Here is a 14,142-nt window from a genome sequence, read left to right on the forward strand (position 1 = left end):
TCGAGCCGCGCGCCGCCCTCCCCCGGCGCCCCGCTGTGGGCAGGAGGCCGAGCCTGGCAGCCCCTCCCGGCCCAGCAGCCAGCAAGCTGGGCCAGGAGGCCAAAGCCTGGTGGGAGGGACTGAGGAGGGGGCTCCTTATTTTTCTAGAGATGAGGGGCTGACCTGTCTTTACTTCCCTCTCCATCGGGGGGAGGTAGACAATATGAGGGCTCTGTCCTCTGTCCATGTGCAGCACCAACCCCCCCCCCCCCTTTCTGGCTAGGAAACCAGGAACAGGTCCTGGTCAGGGCAGGAGACCCTCACTGGCCAAGGGACATCTCTGATCTAAGTCCTGGCTGTGAAAATGACACAATGATCCAGGCTTGAGGGGCTGTTGTGAGGGGGCATTGAGGGACTGCTAGGGAAGTGCTATCCTGGTCTGTGGTGTGAGTGCAAGCCCAGTGACTTCCAGTGCCCACACAATGTCCACCAGTACCCCCCACTTCTCACCGATAAATGCCCAAGTCCCCAGTACCTGCCAAGAACTGTCCTAATGTCCCTTTACCTTCTTGGTCATGCCGTATCCCCGAAACCCATTCAAAGCTTCCCCCTGTGGGCTCAGTGACACCCCAAGTTGTCATCCAATGCCTTTTGTACTCAACATTTTCCCAGTGCCTCCCAGTACTTCCAAGTACCCACTTGCTATGTAATTGTTATCCATTCTCCCCTTATGCTTACTCAGTATTTTCAAATATCCATTTAACACCCTCCCCAATTACTACCCAGTAACTATACGGCGCTTTCCTTCCAGTTTAGGCTTGGTGCCCCTTAATACCCCGCGGGATGACCCACTGCCCCTAGTACCTGCCTAGTGGCCCCTAGTGCCCTTCTGTTATTCACCCGGTACTTTGCATATCCAGTGTAGATCCCAGTACCTTCCCAGCACTCCTCTTCACCCAGTGCCACTACAACCTCAGTCTGCCCAGTGTACTCCCACTACGCACCTCCCGCTCCCCTCTCTGCTTCCTAGTAAATCCCCCTTATCCTCCTGCCTCCCCGCACTGCCCCTGCTAGAGCTCCGCCAGGCCGCAGTGCTCGTTGAGACCAGGAGAGGGCGCATGAACGGTCAGCCAAAGACAAGCTGCGGGCGCGGCCGGGGTGGAGGTCGAGAGGCTGCATCCGAGGCTGTTGTCTTACGGAGCCTAAGTCCAAGCCCAGCGGGGGGCTGCATTTCGGGGGAATGTGACGCACCCCACCCTCATCCTCTGTTAGCCCCGCCGGGTTCGTTGCCACAGCCGTCGTGGCTTCGGCTCTGGGAGGGGGCGCGCGCCCTCTGGTGGCCACAAAGCAGCTCAGCTCTCCGGGCTGCTGCGCGGGGACAGGGAGGTGCGTTCCTTCCCTTCCTTCTCCACGTCCTAGTTTATTGGGCCTGTCCTTGAGGTGGTACGCGGAGGGGGTGGGGGTGGAGCGTTGGGATTGTCGGCAATCCAGCCTCCTCTCTGGGGGCAAGACAGAGGGAATGGAGACTGGGATGAAAGGAGAATATTGGCTAGGAAGCTTGGGACTGAGGGTCCCTGGAAAGGGACTGTGGGAGCAGAATGGTGGGAGGTGGGGGGAGCGCTGAATCTGCCAAGAAATGGGTCTCTCCTCGTGGATCAAGCAATTTGGGCTTTTATCTCGTGTGCTGCCTACAGAAGGTTTGGGGAATGATAAGGGGGTGGTGGTAGGGTGAGGTGTCTCCATGCCAAGCCTGGCAGCTCCTGCCTGGCCCTAAACGCTTCACAATGGGATCTGCTTTCATCGACCTACTCCTGGACGACCCCATTATGGCCTCTGCCCACCTGCCTGGGCGTGTTCCCTAATCTGCAGCAGTCCTGGAGGTTTCTTCTCCTCTGTGTAATGGGGAAATAGATGGAGCTAAGCCAGAGGAACCCAGGTTAGACTCCTACAGTCTGTACTGAATTGGAGTGACCTTAGTTTATAGGACCATCCAGGGTCAGGTCTGTAATCTTGTGCCCATCTGTGATCTGGCTTGAAGACAGCACTCAGGGAGCCTCTGCTCAGTGGATTAGTGAGTGAGGTCCTTCGAGATGCCTTTTGCATTTTCTTCCTCACTGCATGGATGAGGAAACTGAGGCGCCTAGGAAGTAAATAATTATTCCAGGATCGCCAAGAATGGATGGTTTGGCGGGAATGTGAGAAAGAGCACTGGCCAGTCTGGGTTTGGTCTCCATTCTGATACTCGCTGAAGGAGCTTGGCCCACCCCTTCTAAGCTCGATCTCCTCATTTATAAATGGAGAATAACCACTCTACTTCCTTCCTTGTGAGGAATCTGATGATGATGTTGGGGAGAATTATAATGATTATAGGTGCTGTTGTTCTGAGTGCTTATGCCAGGTGCCATGTAAAGTGACTCAGCACATGAGATCCAAGAGGTTATTATACTAGGTTGACAAAGGCTCAGGGCCTTCCTGAAGAGGCTCTCAGTGACGACCAGCTCACAGGCAGAGTGACAAAGCCCTTACCAGGCCTGGTGCCAGACTCTAGGCCTCCAGGATGAGCTCCAGAGCTCCTCTGCTGGTGCTTGGGCTGGAGGCAGGGGGAGGGACAAGATGACCTTGGGCTGTCTCCTGTGCAATGCTCCCATGTTCCTAGGCCTGGATCAGATTTCCGGCCCCCGGGAGGGCAGAGGGGGCTAGTTGATGGAAGAAGCATGTGTCCTGGCCCGGGCAGCTGGACCTGGGGGCCTTGCCCTGGAACCTGGGGCCTTTCCTGCAGAGGGAATATCCAAGAGCAGGAAGGAAGGAAGTGGGGAGGGGGAGGAAGGAGGGGTGGGAGAAAGGACGGGACAGGCCCCAGCTGGGAGTGAGTTCTCTCTGAGGCTGGCCAAGGAAAGAAGACGGCTGCATTGGCCTGGCTGAGGCTGTTGGGTTGGTCACCCTGGCTGGAGCTTGGATGTGTGTGTGGTGGGGGCAAGAAAAGAAGATGAGTCTCCTCATCTGTGTAACAGGTAGAACACTGCCTTCCGGACTGGATGGGTATAAACAATAAGGTCAGGAATGTAAAGGAGGTGGGGCCTGGAACATAGCAGGTGCCTCAAGTCTGTTAGCTCCCCCTACCTGTCCTGGCTGCCCTGGCTGTGAGAAAATAGACAGCTCAAACAGAGGCCAGTGAACTCATGCATCCTCTCAACAACCACTACTGAATACCTACTATGTGTTGGGTCTGGGGCTATTAACCTGATTAAGAGTCAGTCCTTGCCCTTACAGAGCCCGTCGACACTGAGGGGAGGGATGTGTCACCAGGCAGTGATGGGGGGGCGGGGAGCACAGGGCCTGTGACAGTCCAGGGGAAGAGCCTGACCCAGCCTGGGGAGGTGAGAGAAGACTACTTGGAGGAGGTGATATTCATGTCTGGGCCCAAAGGATGAGTATGCATTAGCCAGAAGAAGGGGCATAGTGAGTGTGTGTGTGTGTGGGGGGGAGTTCTAGGGAAGGGCAGGTCCCAAGCCGATGGTTCAGGAAGAACAGGGCTATGGCTGCAGCAGAATGTGTGGCAATGAGCCGTGCTTGGAGGGGAGGCAGAGACTTGGTGCTCAGGGATAGGGCTGGGATTTCATCCCGAGGGCGCTGGGGAGCCACAGAAAGTTCTAAGTAGGTATGGCATGGTTAGAATCGGAATAAGGCCCAAGAAAGGGCACTCAGGGCCTCCATGTTGTGCCCTGCCACCTCTGTGCCCTCATCCCTCATGGTTCCTTGATGGGGAGCAGGCAGGCTAGAGCACCACAGCCCCCTAGTAACCCCTCAGGTTTTCCTACCCTCTTCTTTGCCAATCCTCTCCCCTACGTGGACATTATATCCCTTGGATAAGCCAACACCTTACTCTGACCATGAAGCCCCATCACAGGGAAAGATCAAGCAACCCTCAGTCTCTTTTCCTTGCAGTCCTTCTTATGAGTCAGACAAAGGTAGAGAGTGTTGGGAGGATGCGGGCAAATCAAATGAAGTAAACAGTTGAGTTAGTTTGTACAGTGTTTCCACTGCTCAGGTGAAAACGAAGTACAGGAGTATGCACAAGCTTCACAATACAAATTGCATAATTTTGGTGATTCTGCAAACGAGTGAAATGTCCTTATATTTGCATTTTAAAACTGGCATTGCACAACATAAAGATGAATGGTAAAATTCATGGTAGCCGTTTAAGTTTTTAATTTTTCTTTACTTAGAATGACATTATGTAGCAAATAAAAAAACACATCATGTCAAGTTGATAGACCACACGGGAAAGGAAAAAGCTTTATATGTATTTAGTTTTATATTTGAGTGTCTTTAATATTTAAGCGCCTTGAATGCATTCCCTTGCTCTTTGGACAAGGGGTTCCACATCCACGTTTTTTGCTGGGTCCTGCAGTGTAACCAGTCCCAGGAGGAAGACCCCTTGTGTCCACATTACGGGGTGGACCTGTGAGGGCGGGACCCAGGACTGCCCACCCCTGGGCATTCCCTCTGTGATGCAGCCAGCGTGGTGGATCAGGCTCTCAATTCCCTGGGCCCAGGACTGCAGGTAGAAATGGATGTGCCTTGGGGCACCTGGGTGGCTCAGTCGGTTAAGCAGCTCAGGTCACGATCTCGCGGTCCGTGAGTTCGAGCCCCGCGTCGGGCTCTGTGCTGACAGCTCTGAGCCTGGAGCCTGTTTCAGATTCTGTGTCTCCCTCTCTCTGAGCCTCCCCCGTTCATGCTCTGTCTCTCTCTGTCTCAAAAATAAATAAAAAAAAAGTTAAAAAAAAAAAAAAAAAAGAAATGGATGTGCCTCCTTTTGTATAATATGCCTCCCAACTGGTGAAGACCTAAGCCCTCCCTGGGGGTCCTGTTCTCTCCTGGTGTGCCACAGTCCAGGGTTTGGGGCAGCGAAGGGCATTTGGGGGAAGCCAGCTTCCTCAGGCCTGAAGATGATGCCATCTGTGGCCTTTGAGGGCATCTTCACTGACTATCAACCTGCCCTCCAGCCTGGCAAGCCCCATGGGTTCCTGGTTCCTTCCCTTTAAGATGGGGCTTCCCAAAGACAGGGCCTGCAGACGGGCCTCAGAAATAGGCTGTGGTGAAGCTGGAGAGGGGCTTCTGTCTTCCCTCTTCCGTCAGCTGTCCCCACCTGGGTGAGGGAGAGGGCATGGGTTCCATCTCCTCTGCTTGCTTTTGAGGGATAGAGAAGGGAGGAATGAAAACCCCTTGGCAGTGATCAGCCAGCAACCCGTTGCCTGTAGGAGGCCCTCAAGCTTGAGGCACAGGAGTGGTGGTGGGAGCACAGCGAGGTGGGAAGAAAGGGCCTTGTCAGACTGGCTCCTTGAGGAAGGCAGGGGAAGTGGGCAGCACAGGGTGGTTAAGACTCCTATGGTGTGATTCTTTGAGCTGATCCATAAGAAGCAGTCAGTGCACTTAGCTGTTGCCATTCACAGAAACTTACCTGTTGGGAGGAGGAGGTTGGTGAATTGGGACCTCCCACCTCTGCCACCAGGAATGCCCTCCATGCCCTCTTCCTCTCCCGGTCTTCCTCATTTCCTCTCCACCCTGCTTCCCCTTTCTCTCACTGCTTTTCCTCTAACATACCAGGCTTGTGCCCACCTCAGGGCCTTTGCACTTGCTTTTTTGGGAGGTGGGGAGAGAGAGAAAGTGTACATGAGCTCACGAGCAGGGGAAAGGGGCAGAGAGAGAGAGAGAGAGAGAGAGAGAGAGAGAGAGAGAGAGAGAATCTCAAGCAGGCTCCATGCCCAGAGCCCCCACAGACAAGGGGCTTGATCTCACAACCATGAGGTCATGACCTGAGCCTACCTCAAGAGCTGGATGCTTAACTGACTGAGCCACTCAGCCCCCCCCCCCCCCCGGCCCCGCCCTGCACCTGCTTTTCATTTTGTCTGTAACTCTGGTCTCCTAGCTACTTGATGACTGACTTTATTGTTTCTTGGGTCTTAGCATAAATGTCACCCCCAGGATGGTGCACCCCACTGCCCAGCTGACATCTCTCTGGTGAAGCCACTCTTACATTTCATTGTTCTAATTTTCCTCGCAGTGCTTGATAGGTGGTAATTTTGTTTACTTGTTCACTGTCTTTCTCCCCTCCCTGCAGGCTGTGAGCCTCAGGCCTTCCCCTTGTCTGTCTTGTTCCCCCATGTCCTCAGTGAGTGGCAGCACATAGTAGGTATACTGCACAGAGAGCGCCCTGCTTTTATTTTACAGTTTAGTTCACAGTTTAATGAATGAGGTGGGATTAAACAAGCCGACACATGCTTGCTACATGTTTTTTTTTTTTTTTTTTTGCTGTTGTTGTTTTTAATTGTGGTAAGATACAACATAACATGAAAATTACCATCTTGGGGGACGCGTGGGTGGCTCACTTGTTTCAGCATCCAACTCTTGGTTTTGGCTCAGGTCACGATCTCGTGGTTTGTGAACCGAGCCCCACAATGGGCTCTACGCTGATGGTGTGGAGCCCGCTTGGGATTCTCTCTCTCCCTCTTTCTCTGCCCTTCCCTTGCTTGTGCTCTTTCTCAAAATAAATAAAAACTTAAAAACAAAATTGACCATGTTAACGATTTTTTTTTTATCTTAACCATTTTTCAGTTCAGTGGCATTAAGTACATTCACACGGTTATGCAACCATCACCACCATCCATCCCTGAACTCTCTTCATTTTTCACAATCGAAATGCTGTACCCATTAAACACTAACTCCCCATCCCTCCACTTCCTCAGCCCCTGGCAACACCATTCTACTTTTTGTCTCTATGAGTTTGACTATTCTATTTTTTTTTAATTTTTTTTTTCAACGTTTATTTATTTTTGGGACAGAGAGAGACAGAGCATGAACGGGGGAGGGGCAGAGACAGAGGGAGACACAGAATAGGAAACAGGCTCCAGGCTCCGAGCCATCAGCCCAGAGCCTGACGCGGGGCTCGAACTCCTGGACCGCGAGATCGTGACCTGGCTGAAGTCGGACGCTTAACCAACTGCGCCACCCAGGCGCCCCTAAAATTTATTTTTAAGTCATCTTTACACCCACAAGTCTAAGGTCAAGAGTCACATGCTCCACTGACTGAACCAGCCAGGCACCCCACGTTCGACTATTCTAGATAGCTCATATAAATGTAATTATACAGTATTTATATTTGTGACTGGCTTATTTTACTCAGGATTATGTACTCAGGGTTCATCCATGTTGTGATTGTCAGAATTCCCTTACTTAAAAAAAAATTTTTTTTTTCAATTTTATTATTTTAAAAAATTTTTTTTAAGGTTTATTTATTTTTGAGACAGAGAGAGACAGAGCATGAACGGGGGAGGGTCAGAGAGAGGGAGACACAAAATCTGAAACAGGCTCCAGGCTCTGAGCTGTCAGCACAGAGCCCGACGCGGGGCTCGAACTCACGGACCGTGAGATCATGACCTGAGCCGAAGTCGGACGCTTAACCGACTGAGCCACCCAGGCGCCCCCCAAAAAATTCTTTTTATAATGTTTATATTTATTTTTGAGAGAGAGTGAGAGAGAGAGAGAGAGAGAGAGAGAGAGAGAGAGAGAGAGAGAGAGCATGAGCAGGAGAAGGGCAGAGAGAGAGAGGGAAGCAGGCTCCAAGCTCCTACCTGTCAGCATGGAGCCCAATGAGGAGCTCGAACTGCAAGCTCATGACCTGAGCCAAAGTCGGACGCTTAACCGATGGAGCCACCCAGGTGCCCCAGAATTCCCTTCCTTTTTAAGACTGAATAATATATCCATTTTATGTACACACCACAGTTGGTTTATCCATTCATCCATCAATGGACACTTGGGTTGTTTCCCTCTCTCGGCTATTGTGAATAATGCTGCTATGAATGTGGGTGTACAAAAATCTCTTGGAGACCTTGCTTTCAATTCTCTTGTGTATATACTCAGAAGTGGAATGGTTGGATCATATGGTAATTTTATTTTTAGCTTTTTGAGGAACCACCATACTGCTGTGGACAGCAGCTGCGCCCTTTTACATTCCTACCAGCGGTGCACAAGGGTTCCAATTTTTCCACATCCTTGCCAACCCTTGTTCTTTCCTTTTTTTTTTTTAATAGTAGCCACGCCCAAACGGGTGTGAGGTGATGCCTCGCTGTGGTGTTGATTGGCATTTCTCTAATGATTAGGGTACACATTTTTTTAGAATTATTTAAAACAATTTTTTTTTAATGTTTGTTTATTTTTGAGAGAGAGACAGAGCACGAGTGGGGTAGGAGCAGAGAGAGAGAGAGAGAGGGAGACACAGAATCAGAAGCAGGCTCCAGGCTCTGAGCTGTCAGCACAGAGCCTGATGCAGGGCTTGAACTCACAAACCGTGAGATCATGACCTGAGTCAAGGCTGGACGCTCAGCCGACTGAGCCACCCAGGTGCCCCCTAGGATACGCGGTTTGAAGATAACATGTTTTTTTTTTTGTTTTGTTTTTTTTTTTTTTTAATTTTTTTTTTTCAACGTTTATTTATTTTTGGGACAGAGAGAGGCAGAGCATGAACGGGGGAGGGGCAGAGAGAGAGGGAGACACAGAATCGGAAACAGGCTCCAGGCTCTGAGCCATCAGCCCAGAGCCTGACCCTGACGCGGGGCTCGAACTCACGGACCGCGAGATCGTGACCTGGCTGAAGTCGGACGCTTAACCGACTGCGCCACCCAGGCGCCCCGAAGATAACATGTTTTAAGAGAATGAAGGGTAGGGAGCCTCTTAACTCTGGTGGTCTGGAAGGAGGTGGTATTTAAATTTAGAAGGGAAGGAGGCAGCCAGTGGAGGATCTGCAGGAAGAACATTCCAGTAAGTGCAGGGGGCAGGCTGAAGTGTGAGTGAGCGCTGCATATTTTTGCTGGGGAAATAGTGAACAAATAATGGGCAAGAGGATGGTGATGGGAGATGTGGTCTGAGGGGTGGGTAGGGCTTTAGCCCTTGTAAAGGAGTTTGTATATGCAGTTTATAGTATGCACTGGTTTCCTCAAGTCACGTGGAGGAGGGGAGACATAGGGGACAGAGGGATGGACGGAGGGAAAAACGGGCTGATTGGGGGATGACGTTGCTGTGTGTGTGTGTGTATCTGGACAGTGTGCGCGGTGCTTGTGGCTGTGTGCCTGTGTACATACATGTGCATGGAGGCCTGAGGGGGGTGTGTGTGTGTGTGTGCACGTGTGTGGACACTCCCAGAAGCCTCGGATCGTTATGTGATCTCTCTCAAGAATGTGCTGTGTCCACTTCCCTTTAGCCCACAATGGCCGCCCCAGCCAGGAGGGCACCGTGCTGCTTCCCAGGCTCCTACAACCGGCCTGGAACCAGCAAGAAGGACGCGGAGCCATACCTAGGGGTTGAGCCTCGTCTCTGAGAATGACGACCAGTGTTTGAAGTTTTGAAGGCCAGAGCTTGTGTGTCTGAGACCGGGAGAGGCCTCCAAGCCACTCCTTTGCGAGGCAGCAAGGGGCAAGGGGGCGAACGGCTGGGCAAGCAGGGCCGGCTGCTGCAGTACCGATAAGGGCCGCACGGGGGCAGCAGGGGACGCTGAGCGAGGAGAGGAGGCGGGAGTAAGGGATGAGAGAGGAAGGGTAGGGTGCACAGAGGGGCGGAGCTCTGTGGTTTGTTTCCAGGTGGCTGGGTGTAAGAAAACAAAGTGAAGCCAGGAGCTCATCACCGTCTCAGTGGCGTTGCATTTTATCCTCACAGGCCCAGAGAAGTGGAGTCACTTGCCCAAGGTTTTTCAGTACGGGGATTCAGACTAAGCCTGCCTGACCGCTCTGCCTGTGCTCTAACCACTGCCCCACCCTGAATGAGTTCATCTGCAGGGGAGTACCGGCTTGTTCATCTGTCTCCTGGCCTCACCCGGCCCCCACCACTCCCTGTCTCATCAGACCACCCTCCTGCTTTGGGCAGGGCCTTGCAGGCTGGGAAAGGAAGCTGGGACTTGAGACCCCTTCCTGAGGACCCCAGGAGGAGCGGTTCAGATGCATGCCTACATCAACAGGGTATCAATGGCACAGTAATATCAGGTCTCTTTCCAACCTTCCCCCTATGCTTTGGGCTGGGGAGGTTCTAGAAAATCTGGCTGAACCCCTGGCCTGCCTCTGGGGCCCCCCGCCACCTCTGCTGGATTTCCTCTAATTACTAGGCCTAATTCCCTAGGACTGTAAGCTGAAATACAACCAGAGTCCCCCTCAAAAAAATACACCCCCCCACTCCCCTCCCTCATATAAGTGTGTGACTAGCAGTTTGGCCGTCCCTGGGAAAAGAAAAAAACATGGATGGTTTCAGCTGAGACCATTGAACAGAGGGGCAGAATGAAGCCCTGAGAGGGGCAGGCAATCATCCAGGATCATGTAGCAAAGCAGGGGCTGAGGCCTTGTTCATTTTTGTCCAGAAAGGACTAAAGGCTCTAGACAGGGAAATCAGTAAGATATATCCCCACAGGTTGGAGACTGAGGGGTCAGAAGCACAGTGATCTGGCTTCCTCCTCCAGAAAGTCTGCCCTGACCATCTCCTCTGCCACTAGTATGAGAAATGACCTCAGAGTTCCCTTGACATTTTGTCTGGTCAGGGTGGCTGACAAGATTGTCTGAGTCGCTTTAAGCAACCTCAGAGACCCTCAGGCCTTTCTCTCAGTCAGCCTAGAAATCCCTTCTCTAGCCCTCCTAGCAGACAGCTGCCTATCCTACTTGCATACCTCATATGACAGGGAGCTCACTGCCTTAAAAGGCAGCCTGTTCCATTGTAAGACCACTCCTTCCAATGAGAACAGACTGGCCTTCTTCTGCTGTTGGAGCTAGCACACACCGTGGAACAGAGAGCGTGTGCCCCCAGAGAAGTCCCCCCGCAAGATCCAGTTACACCATGAACTCTCCCCTTAACTCAAGCATCAGTTGTATCCAACTGGTGGCACTGGAGGTGTCCAGGAATGAGGGGGTGTGTCCCCAGGGAGATGCAAGGGGAAATGAGACAGTGTGTGCAGATGGGAAATGGAGATTTCCTTGGAAATAGGACAGCAGGGCCAGCGTGATAAGGAGAAACTAAAGCCCCCAAGAGCTGCAGGGATTAGGATGGGGCGGTGCACTGAGTAGCCTGTGTCACAGGGTGGGGCCTTTAGTGAAGGGCAGAGTAACTCCGGAGACCTGCTTTCCCTTCCCAACCATGTGTGTAGAGTGTCTTTCCATTTCGGCAGGTATTTGTGGCATACCATCTTAATTGCTGCATAATACTCCGGTGCATAAAGACATCATGATTTCTTTAACCACCGCCCAACTTCAGGACATTTGGTTACATCTTTTTGCCATTTTGCAGTGAACATCCTTGTAGCTCTATTTTTACCCACTTCTCTCTGTATTTTCTTAAGACGAAGGATAACTTCCTAACAATGGAACTGCTGGATTGAAGAGCAGGAACATTTTAAGGCTTTTTTTTTTTTTAATGTTTATTTATTCTTGACAGAGAGAGACAGAGCATGAGCGGGGGAGGGGCAGAGAGAGAGGGGGGACACAGAATCCGAAGCAGGCTCCGGGCTCTGAGCTGTCAGCACAGAGCCAGAGGCGGGGCTCAAACCTGTGAACCGTGAGATCATGACCTGAGCAAGCCAGATGCTTAACCGACTGAGCCACCCAGGCACCGCGACATTTTAAGGCTTTTGATACATGTTGACAGATTTTTTTTTTCCTTAAAAGATGGCACCATATTTGACTCCTAACAGTGGTATGAACATGCCTGTTTCTCCACACCCTAACCATTGGTTGTCTTTTCTTTTTTTAATGTTTGTTGGTTGGTTGGTTGGTTGGTTATTTATTTATTTATTTATTTATTTATTTATTTTTGAGAGAGAGAGCGTGTGCAAGCAGGGGAGGGGCAGAGAGAGAGGGAGACACAGAATCTGAGGCAGGTTCCAGACCCCGAGCTGTCAGCATAGAGCCTGACACAGGGCTTGAACTCACAAACTGTGAGATCATGACCTGAGCTGAAGTCGGATGCTTAACCGACTGAGCCACCCAGGTGTGTGTCCCAGTTGTCTTCTTTTTCCGATATTTATTATTCAAACCTTAAACATAAAAAAAGTTGAAGACATTTTACGGTTACCATCACTCAGGCTTTACAGTTTACATTACACTATATTTGCTTTATCACTATCCGTGCTTCCCCCCTCCATCTATCTGTTCATCTTGTTCATCTTAAAAAAATTTTTTTAACATTTTATTTATTTTTGAGAGAGAGAGACAGAGTATGAGCAGGGAAGGGGCAGAGACACAGGGAGACACAGAATCCAAAGCAGGCTCCAGGCTCTGAGCAGCACAGAGCCTGATGTGGGACTCGAACCCACGAACTGCAAGATCATGACCTAAGCCAAAGTCAGACGCTTAACCAACAGAGCCACCCAGGCACTCCAGTTTATCTTCTTTCTTACATGTGTTTCGAAGGAAGTTGCAGGAACAGTACACTTTACTCCCAGACACGTCAACATGTATATCACTAGCTAGAGTATAATATCTGTGTATGGTTGTTGGCTTTTTTTGAGACAAAACTTTGATATAATGAGATGCACACATCTTACCTATATCATTGGTTGCATTTTGACAAATGTCTATGCTTGTATACCCCGCCTCCTATCAAGATGTAGAATATTTCCATCACTCCAGAAAGTTTCCTACTCACCCCTACCTCTACTGTTCTGATTTCTTTCCACAATAGCTTAGTTTTGCCCATTCTAGAACTTCATAAAAATGGAATCATACAGTATCTACTCTTTTTGTGTCTGGCTTATTGTATTTAGCATCATGTTTTGGAGATTCATCCATGGTATGTGTATATCAGCAGTTTTTTCTTTTTTACTGTTGAGTAGAATTCCATTGTATGGATGTACAACAGTTTGTTAATACATTTGCCTCTTTTTTTTTTTTAAGGTTTTTAAAATATTTTTTTAATGTTTATTTATTTTTGAGACAGAGAGAGACAGAGCATGAACAGGGGAGGGGCAGAGAGAGAGGGAGACACAGAACCTGAAACAGGCTCCAGGCTCTGAGCTGTCAGCACAGAGCCCGACGCGGGGCTCGAACTCACGGACCATGAGATCGTGACCTGAGCCGAAGTCGGACGCTTAACCGGCTGAGCCACCCAGGCGCCCCAATACATTTGCCTCTTGATGGACACCTGGGCTGGTTCCAGTTTGGGGCCATTGTAAATAAAGCTGCTATGAACATTCCTGTACAAGTCTTTGTGTGAACATATGTTTTCATTTCTCTTGAGTACCTAGAAGTGGAATTGCTGGATCATAGGGTAGTTGTATGTTTAGTTTTATAAGAAACTATTCAAACTTTTTTTTTAAGTTTGCTTATTTATTTTGAGAGAGAGAGAGAGAGCGAGGGGAGGAGGGGATGAGAGAGAGAGAGAGAGAGAGAGAGAGAGAGAGAGAGAGAGAATCCCAAGCAAGCTCTGCACTGTCAGCAGGAGTCCAACATGGGGCTTGGATTCATGGGACCGTGAGATTGTGACCTGAGCTGAAATCAAGAGTCAGACGCTCAACCAACCGAGCCACCCAGGTGCCCCAAGAAACTGCCCAATCTTTTTCCAAAATGGTTATGCATTCCCACCCACAAAGAGTGATCTCTGCCACTGAGTTCGAAGCTTAGAACACGATGGGGTTGTCATCTCCTTGGTTTTGGATGCTAGATCTCAGTGAATACCACTTAAGGTCATAATAGCAGAGTTGGCTGCAGTTTCCCTGGACATCACTGGACACCTTGGGCTGTTTCTCATAGAGACATGAATGGATGGATGCTCAGCCAAGTCTTCTTGACCCTGAACTTGTACAATTGCTTTGTTGGAACCTGAATGTCAGCTTTTCCATTTGTCCTCATTAAATTCCATCTTGTTTGTTTTGACTTTACCCTGCAGCCAATCCTGATAATGGTGAGAGCAGCAAACTCGCATGCACTTACCTTGTGCCAACACTGAGCTCCCTCACTCAGACTTCAGAACAACCCTAACAGGGAGCTACTATTATTCCCATTTTAGAGGTGAGGAAATTGAAGCACAGACAGGTTCAGTAACTTTCCCAAGCTGATCCAGTCATAAATGAGCTAGGATCAGAACCCAGGTAGTTGGGATCCCAACATTGTGATTTTTTTTTAATTTTTTTTTTAACAT

The sequence above is a fragment of the Felis catus genome, chromosome A1 (assembly GCF_018350175.1).
Source record: "Felis catus isolate Fca126 chromosome A1, F.catus_Fca126_mat1.0, whole genome shotgun sequence".
NCBI lineage: Eukaryota > Metazoa > Chordata > Mammalia > Carnivora > Felidae > Felis > Felis catus.